This window comes from Tursiops truncatus, chromosome 13 (assembly GCF_011762595.2).
Source record: "Tursiops truncatus isolate mTurTru1 chromosome 13, mTurTru1.mat.Y, whole genome shotgun sequence".
NCBI lineage: Eukaryota > Metazoa > Chordata > Mammalia > Artiodactyla > Delphinidae > Tursiops > Tursiops truncatus.
Window position 1 is genome coordinate 44242596 of NC_047046.1, and position 10190 is coordinate 44252785.

Sequence of the window (10190 nt, forward strand, 5' to 3'; positions counted from 1 at the left end):
CTTAAGTAACTTGCCTAAGGTTTACAGTTTCTCTAAGTGGGGAAATCCAAGTACACACTCAGGTAGTTAGGTGCCAGTGTCTGCCCTCTGAAAGAAACAAATGTTTTAGCAAAAAAGTAAACTCAGTATAGGGGAGAAACAGTGTGATGTTAAGAAATCAACTTTTGAAATAGAAACAAGACCCTTATTTACTATTTCTCAAACTAGTTTCTATTTTTGAATCTATTTATTTATGATCACCTGACTAGCTCATACTACCTGTCCTGTTGGACTTAATTAGATACTTCTATTTTATATTGACACTCATGATAGAGACATAAAATGATTGATCTAGGGAATGAAAACTGAAGGTACTGTTTGCCACTCTCATCATCTACTAAAAAGTAACCAAGTATCTTGTGGAAAATGCACTTAATGAGGAAATATCATATGGCCTACCATGGCAGCAAAATCAAGCACATTGCCAAGAGCATGTTCAAGAACTATGGGTTGTATAGTCCCAAATCCTTAATTAAGAGCCCTTTCCTATAAATTCCCTGAAGTATAGTCTAGTTTACTAATAGCTACAAATATCCTTGTCACAAAAATGACTTCTTTTGCACTAAATATCACATATACCAGGACAGTGAGCATGACAATAGCACAGTAAAACTGATTTCTCTAAATTCTGGGTTATTGCACTAAGTTCTCAATATTTTGTAATAACCTATATGGGAAAAGAATCTGAAAAAGTGAATATATGTATATGTATAACTGAATCACCTTGCTGTACACCTGAAACTAACACAACATGTAAAGCAACTATACTCCAATATAAAATAAAAATTGAAAAAAAATAAAAGCTAAGTTCACATAGCCAGGAACAAAACTCATATGAGGGATGTTTACATAGTATATGATTGGGATTTGAAGGATGAGTTCGCAGGCTGGGAAGAAGAAGTAAGAAATGGCAACAGAGGTAATGAATTTCCCATTTTAAGACAAGGATAGGTTTCTGCATTTCTATTCCCTCCCTTCCTTCTCTCCGTCCTTCCTTCCATCTGTCCTTCCCTCTGCTTTATATTAGGGATTCAAATGTATGAATTCAGGGGAGAAACATGTATTTTACTCAAAGAGATACAAACCCTGTCAGAAGTGCTGGAACCCACCACTCATTTTAGACAGCAAATTTGAAAATCATCTACTCATTCCAATCTGTTTATTTAAAAACAAACACATTAAGAAATAAGATATGTGAAAGATTATTACCCATTTTATGTTAATACTTTTTACATTATTTTTATATTTAGAAAAAAACCTCTCTTAAAATGAAAAGGATATTATTCTAAATTATAATTCAATTTTTTACACAAATCATGAAACAGCATCAAGAAATTTAAAATAAAAAACAAAAACAATTTTTAGTATCTTCTATTTGTATGAATTTTGGTAATTTCCGTATTTTCTGGGACTTAAATTTCTCACCCACAAAGTAAGGACACTGATACCTCTCCTATTTCACAAAGATTGAGAATCAAATTTGAGAAGGCACTTTGTAAAGGCTAAAGGATTATGAACATGTTTGTAATTATAATGGTGTTGTCTATTATTTTCCCAGCTAAGCCTTAGTAGCAGTTGCAATTACTAAATCAGTATTCATGTAGATAATATCATTCAGAATGCTCTAGAGATCTCTTAATGAGATTATATAAAAGCAAATATTTTATCCAGTATTGGAATGCATCACTTTTGAAAGTTAATGGATCAATCGCCTAATAGGAACAATAACTATAATGGTTTACAACAGAAAGTGGAAATATCTCTTTCAACTGCCATTCTAAAGGGAGTTAGGTGGGAGGGAAACAATTATGCAGAGTGGATAACAGTGCTCAGAATTATAAAATGTGCCCTGGAATCTTAATAAGTTCAAGTAGACAGATGTTTAAAGTTGCACTCATCAAGACTAAGAGAAATGCTTTTCCCACTGGTATTTTAAACTTTTTTTAAAAAATCTGGATTCTTTACCTTAAAGCTTTTTATTTCTTTCAGAATAGATTGCTTAAAACTGTCACTTAGCATCTTTGAAATTAAGTCATTTATAGTTATTTTCTTTTCTAATCTGTTACTGAAACCCTTTTACAGAGGACAGATCTATATGATTTAAGCTATTTATTTGTATTTTTCCTTTCCTCCCAGGGACTTTTTCAAGGAGTACAATTCCTATGAGAAGATTCTTGAAATAATATACTTTTTTCAATTCTGCGGTCAAACTTTATGGGACATCCTGATTGCCATGCACATTTCTTGGAGATTCACCAATGCATATCAGCATATTAATAGCTGTGTATCTTTCTGTTGTAGGACAACATACTTAACTATTTAAACCAGTGTTTTTTAAATTTCTTTGGCCATTGGTAAAGCAAAAGCTCCTCTGTAGTAAGGCTGCCTAAGCTGGATCCCAGGCCTGCCATTGATCTATCTGAGCCTAAATTTCCTCACCTGTAAAACGTGGATTATAAGATGCATAGGTCACAGGATTTTTGTAAGGATTACCTGAGGTGACATTTGTAAAGTGCTTAGAACATTGCCTGACATGACTGTGCAAGTGTTTATTAAAAAGAGTATCAACTTTCCTCTCATGCCTTATTTTTTTCAGAGCACTGCTACTTGAGGGATTATGTAGCTGTAGGAGTCAGGCAGGGGGTATGGAATCTAATTTTAATAGCCCCCAAGATTGTAGCCTTCTTGAGGATCAGAGAAGTTAAATAATTTGCTCAAGACATAGTGGTGGAGATTCAAGCCCAGACAATTTTTGGTCCTGGTCCTTATATGAAACTACTGCATTAAATGCATCTCTGAGGGATAAACAGCAGATTATTCTTTCATGTAACTTCTCTCTTAGAAATGTTTGTTCCAAGTAAACCTTTATTTCCTAACACACATAAAGGATTTGGGGCAAATAGGACCAGAAGAATTTTGCTGTCCTTTCAAAACTGGTTCAATTGCTCAACAATTTTGGCTGTCTCTGTCACTTAAGTAAAAGATGAGAATCAAAATATGAAGAATAAAAGGATTTCAACCAAAATCTATCCAAATCCTAACCAAAGTAAAAATAATTATAAAGGAATATGACACATTGACACAGGACAAGGTGGTGGCAGAGAGAGGAGAAAGTACATCAAAATAATTTTACGATATTTTAGTTAGCAAGCAAGGAAGAATAAATGTAAATCAATCTCCCATGTTTCTTTTCATGCCCTTTTGGTAGTTTAAAAATTATTAGAGGTGGGATGGGGAGGGTGGGAGGGAGGGAGACGCAAGAGGGAAGAGATATGGGAACATGTGTATATGTGTAACTGATTCACTTTGTTATAAAGCAGAAACTAACACACCATTGTAAAGCAATTATACCCCAATAAAGATGTTTAAAAAAAAAAAAACACAACTAGAACTGTGAAATGTACAAGCCACAGAAAATTTAAGCTTAGGTAACTTCTATGTGACTATGTAAATGAAGCTTTTTGATAATTTCAGATTATTTCAAATAAAATCCAAAGTCAATATAATAATAAAAAAAGTTATTAGAGAAATGTATTTACCATTTCAAGTCACCCTGGCTCTTTCTAGTTAAATTTCTGTGATAGTTCCAATTTTCTACCTTCCTGCTTATAAGATTCTTTTTGATCAATGCATTACAAAAATCTTGTGACATTATTAAAAAGAAAAATGCCTCGAGTTCTCCTTATTAAAATGACATGGTTAATCTATCTTTTAAGCATACCTACTTGGTTTGCTTGGATAGTGTACATTAAGTATGTGTTTTCTACTTTGCATTGGGCTGAAGGGATAAACGGCCATGTATTTCTTCAACCCTGTTCCAACATTCTTTATAAACTTGCAGAGGAATTGTATGTGAGACTTGGTGGAAAAAGAATTAGCATATAAAATAATTAGAGTAAAATAATTTGGAAAATCCAATCAAATACCAACATATGTGGTAGATCACTAGGAAGGAAAGAGAGAACTGATAGATCTGGGTTGATTTCATTGATAAAGGATATCTGCCATTTTGCATATCAAGGGTTAGGAGAACCAGGGCCTGAATTAAGTTTCATGATGTGAATGGGTACATTTGGATCTGGTCAGATTATGGAGGTCATCTAAGGATTGTCTGAGGTGTTTGTAATGTGATGGGCTGCTTTACTGCCAGTACTTTGTCCCCCAGAATGTTGAGGTAGAGACCTGCTGTCAGATGCTGTGCAGTGGGCTTCCTTTACTGAGTAGAGGGATGGACCAAATCAGCCTCCACATTGCTCTTCTTATAAGACATGTCTCATTACATAATCTATCTTTCCTATTCATGTTCTACACTACACCAGTATTTCCCAAACTTTGTTATCAAGAACGTGTGTATTAGACACATTAATGCATATTTTGTAAAAAAAAAAAATTTACCCAGATCGCTAAGTTTTCTGACCTTAGGAATATGCTTTGTCATTAAAAATGCTGTAGGATTGAGTAGTCTAAGAGAACTTTAAGGCCTTTAGAACTTAAAGAACTAAGACCCTTTAAGGATTGCAAAGGGTCTGACAATGGCAAATTTTTACAAATCAAAGAGTTTTTGAATTATGTTATTCAATAGATACAAATAAAAACACTTCAAGTCAGTATTCTGCATGTACTATCTGCATGACACTGAATTACCTCATACTCGTAAGGGATAAATGTATTTGTCAATTTTAATATAAAAATTTGGCATTTTAGATATGTGCTTATCTTTCTAAACTTTGCATATGCCAATTAAATAATTCTTAAGATACAGAAAAAAAATTAGAAAAAAGTTTAATTTATTTTATAATTATTGACTATCCTTTATATGGTACTTTGGTGATCAGCTGTATTAGGGGTTAATCCAATTAGTGTAAATATGCTTTATTATGCAAACAGAAGTTTGAATATGGCTTTTCTGCCTTTGAAAAAAGTGTTTATTCTGTTTTTACAAAGCATTATTCCAATAAATGAAGATAGTATTGCAGAGTAGTATGAACTCTCTGGGGAGTCTCTCTGGGGAGAGACTAAATGAATTGCTAGTCTAGTTCTCTTTCTAAATTGCTGTGTGACCGTGGGTAAAATTTCAGTGGAGTAGCAATGCAGTAGACAGGCTCAAAGCATAAACATTGGAGCTCCATGGACTAAGTTGGAAGCACAGTTCTACCACTGATGAGCTCTATGACCTTTGGCAAGTTATTTCACCTCTCCATGTCTCAGTTTCTTGATCTGTTAAAGGGATATTAAAATAGTACTCAACTTGTACGTAGAACAGTTACTGGCACATGGTACGCACTACTTAACTCTGCTTTAATTATTAATTATTCTGGGCTTCAATATCTTCAGCTGATGGAGTTAGACTAGATGATTCTCAATGTATTTTGTTTCTAACATCCCAGGGTTTTGTGCACTAGATTATCAACAAAGAAATTGAAACATATCTGTCTTTATGCCCATGAAGAAGCTATATAACATAGTAAGAAATATGCTAATATTGTATTCAAGAAGCAAGCGATGGGATACAGAAATCTTATTCCCTCTTCTTTTTTTCTTTCTTTTGGTAGGGCTATTTCTCTTTTAATAGCTTCCCCCACCCTGCACACGTAAGCACATTAAATGCAGAATTATTCGGCTATTGGAAAAATACAGTCCTCTTTTTGCAGCATAGAAGTACAGTTTGCCTCGATCTATTTCAATGACAAGCAATTATGAATATTCATTTATTTTTATTGAATATTCATCAATATTCAATAAAAATAAATCTATTTGCAAGGATTTCCATCAAAAAGGGAAAAAAGGCTTTTTGGAACTTTCGTCTAGTTAGAGATCTAACTCGATGAAACATTCTAGGCAGCCTAAGACCTCTGTACAGGTTTATCAGTGGATCTTGTATTATGCCTGCAAAGATTAGCAGGATTCAAAGGTGGGAGGGGATGGAGGGCACTGCGGGATTAAGATTAGAATGACATCATGGAGAAAGACACAAGAAGGAAAGTGTAAGGTTTTTTCCAGGTATCATAGATTGGCTAGGCTAATTTCTTAAATCTCAACATTATTGATATCTGAGGCTGGATAATCCTGTAGTGTGGGGTCTTCTATGCACTGAAGGATATTTAGCAGCGTCCCTGGCCTCTACCAGCTAGATGCCAGTAGATCTCCCCGACTTGTGACAATCAGAACCGGCCCCTGACATTGCCAAATGCCCTTAAAGGGGGCAAAATCACCCCTGATTAAGAATCCGTGCCCTACAGGAATAGTGTTCTTGTATAACCCAGTGGGTAGTAATTTTGTTTCAAGGGACAAACAGCAGATAGCCTTGAATCCTTGAGGAAAGATGCTAACTTCCTTAAGAAATGAGGAATGAATGAAAGTGTTCGTTCTTTTACAACGCTTGTATTTATGAGTAAGTTCAATTGTGGTCTATAACATAGAAAGGGGGAACATATAGAGATGAATTATATGCCACAACAGTATCATTATTCCCCCTATTATTAATAAAAGATGAGGTGAAACTAACCACCTGCCACCATGAGAAATTTTTTTTCTTAATTTTAAGATGATTCAAAGTAAAATCACAACTCACCGATGTTTCACAATAACTGGGGAAAAAACATTGAAATCAAATGTTCGACACAATGAGAAGGACCAAATATGATCTGCAGCTTTGATGTACTTCCTTTTATTTTTTCCTTTGGGATCTTAAGCATCTGTCCTGCCCCTGATCTTTGAGAGCTGGGAATGAGGTAGCTCAAGAGTATAGCCATGGCTTGAGGCCAGCAGATCACAGTGATTGGTATCCTCGGTTAAGAAAAGTGAAAGGGCTAGAGGACATAAACATTAATTTTGGGAGAAGGTGAAAGGTCAGTATATTTTGCTGACCCTTTCAGTGAGGTCTTCAGCCAGTGTCAAGTAATCAAAAAATGCCTTTAGTTTAACCTTTGGTCTGTCGAACTGAGAACAAAACACAATCATGGTCATAAAGCTTTTGCTGTTGTAAATAAGAAACGTGGGTAAAGGTTATTAGATGGTAAAAGCATGTTTAGTTTTCTTTTTCGAAACGAGATGGAAGAGAAAGAAGACTGACGCTGTACATGGGAATGATGTGAGAAAAGAAGAGCAATTTCCAATTTTATGAGAATCTATTGCAGTGTTGTTAATTTCTATTTTTAGAAAAATTTAATGTAGGATCTAAAGAGAAATCTATGTCTCCACATAGAAAATATGACTCTAAATTGTATGCTAGAGCAAAGGAAATCATATCTCTCAAATAAAATTTTGTTCTTACACGCGGGTGCACACTCACATGCCAATTAGGTGGCTGAGAGATTACTACAATCCTGGCAGGCACTGCCATGTGCATGGTTTTGAATCGTGCTCATTGCTCCTATTCAGGTCACTATCTATAATTCAGGCTTATTCAAAAACACTCCACTTTGTCAGTTTTCAGTGCACTATTTTTAGCGATAAAATGTTGCCATTAGGGAGAAAGAAATATGGTTCTCCCTCTTTTGTTAAAAGATACCTATTCTGCAGCAGAAATACTTATGTGTTTTTCACTTGCTCTCTAGCATTAACTTACACTTTGACACGGAAAGCTTGAGGTCTTTTGTGGCAAATTATTCATCCTTAGCATTTTGGTTGTTAAGGTGACTAGATAATAACCGGTATGTTATTATTATTTTAAATGAAAGGATGTCTTAAAATTCCTTGCTATTTTAGGCAGATCATTCAAATCTTTTGAAAGACATTAGTATACCATTTCCGGGAAAGCTAAGTTTATTGACTCCTTCAAATACTCTGTTTAGCTTGGCTGTCATCACACCATCAGGTGTGAGGCGTATAAATAACCTCACTTTAACACGTGAGAAATAATAAAAAAGACTCCTGGATGCTAAGATGTGAAATTAAATTCCAGGTGCTTTTCAGAGTTATTTGGGACATTTTCCAGTTGTCAATATGGAAATCATGTCACTCAGGGCAGGGATCTGTTGCCATGGGAAAGCACAAGCTACACCGTTTGACAAGTTGGCAGTTGCTACATTTGGTAGAAAAGAAAAAAAACGTAGAGACAGGTACTCGAAGATGGCTGTTCACCAGGGATTGGTGAACTGGCTTGGAAATAAATTAATTATTTTTCTTTCTTTTTCAGAGACATTTGTTTATGCATAAAGATGATGGTCTTTTAGGTACATTTATCCCAGAACTTAGGCATAACTCTGTCCCTTAAATATATAAATTTATGACATCCAAACATTTAATTGATTCATTAGTAACATTCAGATTACCAATTCCAATGTGTGAGGGCTTTTCCCCATTCTATCAAGCAATTATCTGACAACAGCAAGGCGCCCTACAATTCAACTCAATCCTGACACTATTACCTGGAGATAGCATCAGATTCCACAGGTTAAGGACTCAGTGCCTCAGGACTGTGTCCACTTCAGATGCCAATCACAAATCCAGGTTGTTATCTATACTTCTGACCAACTGGCTATCGATCAGATGTTCCCATGACCCCCTCCTTAGGTCTGATTAATTTGCTAGAGTGTCTTGCAGAACTCGGGAAACCAGTTTACTCACTAGATTACCAGTTTATCACAGAGAATACTAAAGGATAAAGATTGACAGCCAAACGAGGAGATGTATAGAGCAAGGTACAAGGAAAAGACACAGAGCTTCTATGCGCTCTGAGCAGGCCACTCTCCCGGAATTTCCAGGTGTTGATCAAGCTGGAAGTTCTTGAATCCTTTCCTTTTGGGGTTTTATGGAAGCTTCATTACATAGACATGATTGATTAAATCATTGGCCATTGGCAACTGATTCAACCTCCAGCCCCTCTCCCTTCCCCAGAGGTCAGGGGGGTGGAACTGAAAGTTCCAACCCTCTAATCATTTGGTTGGTTCCTCCAGCAACCAGCCCCCACCCTTAAATGGGTTGAAAAGTCTTCTCATTAAGATAACAAAAGACACCTATATCACTCTCATTACTTAGGAAATTCCAAGTGAATTTTAGGAGCCCTGGGCCAAAAATGGGATGAAGATGAAATATATATTTCTTATTACAAATCACAATATCACAAATACTGGGAATTCCCTGGCAGTCCAGCGGTTAGGACTCCGTGCTTTCACAGGCAAGGGCCCGGGTTCAATTCCTGGTCGGGGAATTAAAATCCTAGAAGTCATGCACGAGTGGCCAAAAAACCCCAAAAACAACAACAAAAAAACCCCAAAACACGAATATCACAAATACTCACTTTAGAATGATGATATGTTAGATGGGTAATTTAGCATTCATTTGGACAGGGCTATGGCTTCCATATGATGTTTGGAGTCAAACACCAAATTGTTGGGTGAAGAGATTAAAGGCCTCTTTTGTTTAGTCCTAGTGAGGTTTCCATTAAATATATTGTTTTTTGTTCCATTCCCTCAGTACCCCCAAAGATGTTGACAACTAGGTAACCGTTCAGAAAAGAGCAAGGAATGTTAAGAGGATTGACAAATTGATCTTTCAATAAAACAAAAAACCTGCACATCACACTTGAAGAAGCATGTCAATTATTAATTTCCCTTTAAATTCAAGGGGGCACCCTCTAACCAAGACATCTGCTATCTCTCTAAAGTAAAACCCACTGTAGCCCTCATTTGGCCTACATCTAGTAGGAATTAGACCCTACTTAAGATGTTTAACATTTGGAAATACTAGAATGTGTGCCGTAGTCCAGCCTCTTCCATATAATATTTTTGCCTGACACTTAAAGAGTGTAAAAAACTATTTTTTCTCCAGTCAGATTTTTAATTCTAGATGGGAGTAAAAATAGTTGGAGTTTCAAAGTAAATTTCCAAAGCCAGCTACCCTGATAAAACAACGTATAATCAAGTAGAAGAAGTATAACGGAACGTCAGACAATAATCAGTATCAAGGCTGTAAAGGGTAAAGAGCTTTATTATTTGGGGTCTTAGGAATTGCAATTCAGGAGACACAGATTTGGGTAAAACCAAAAGAGTGTTCCAAGGAGGAGAAAGAGTCAGCGGCTTATAAAGGTAAGAGCCACAGGTTGTTAAACTTTTCTTTCAAAATTTACTGTTGGCTCTGATGCATAAAGGAAATATTTGTCCTTAAGGGATAGGCTGTCATGAGTTATTTAGGGTAGGGGTTCTATAAGT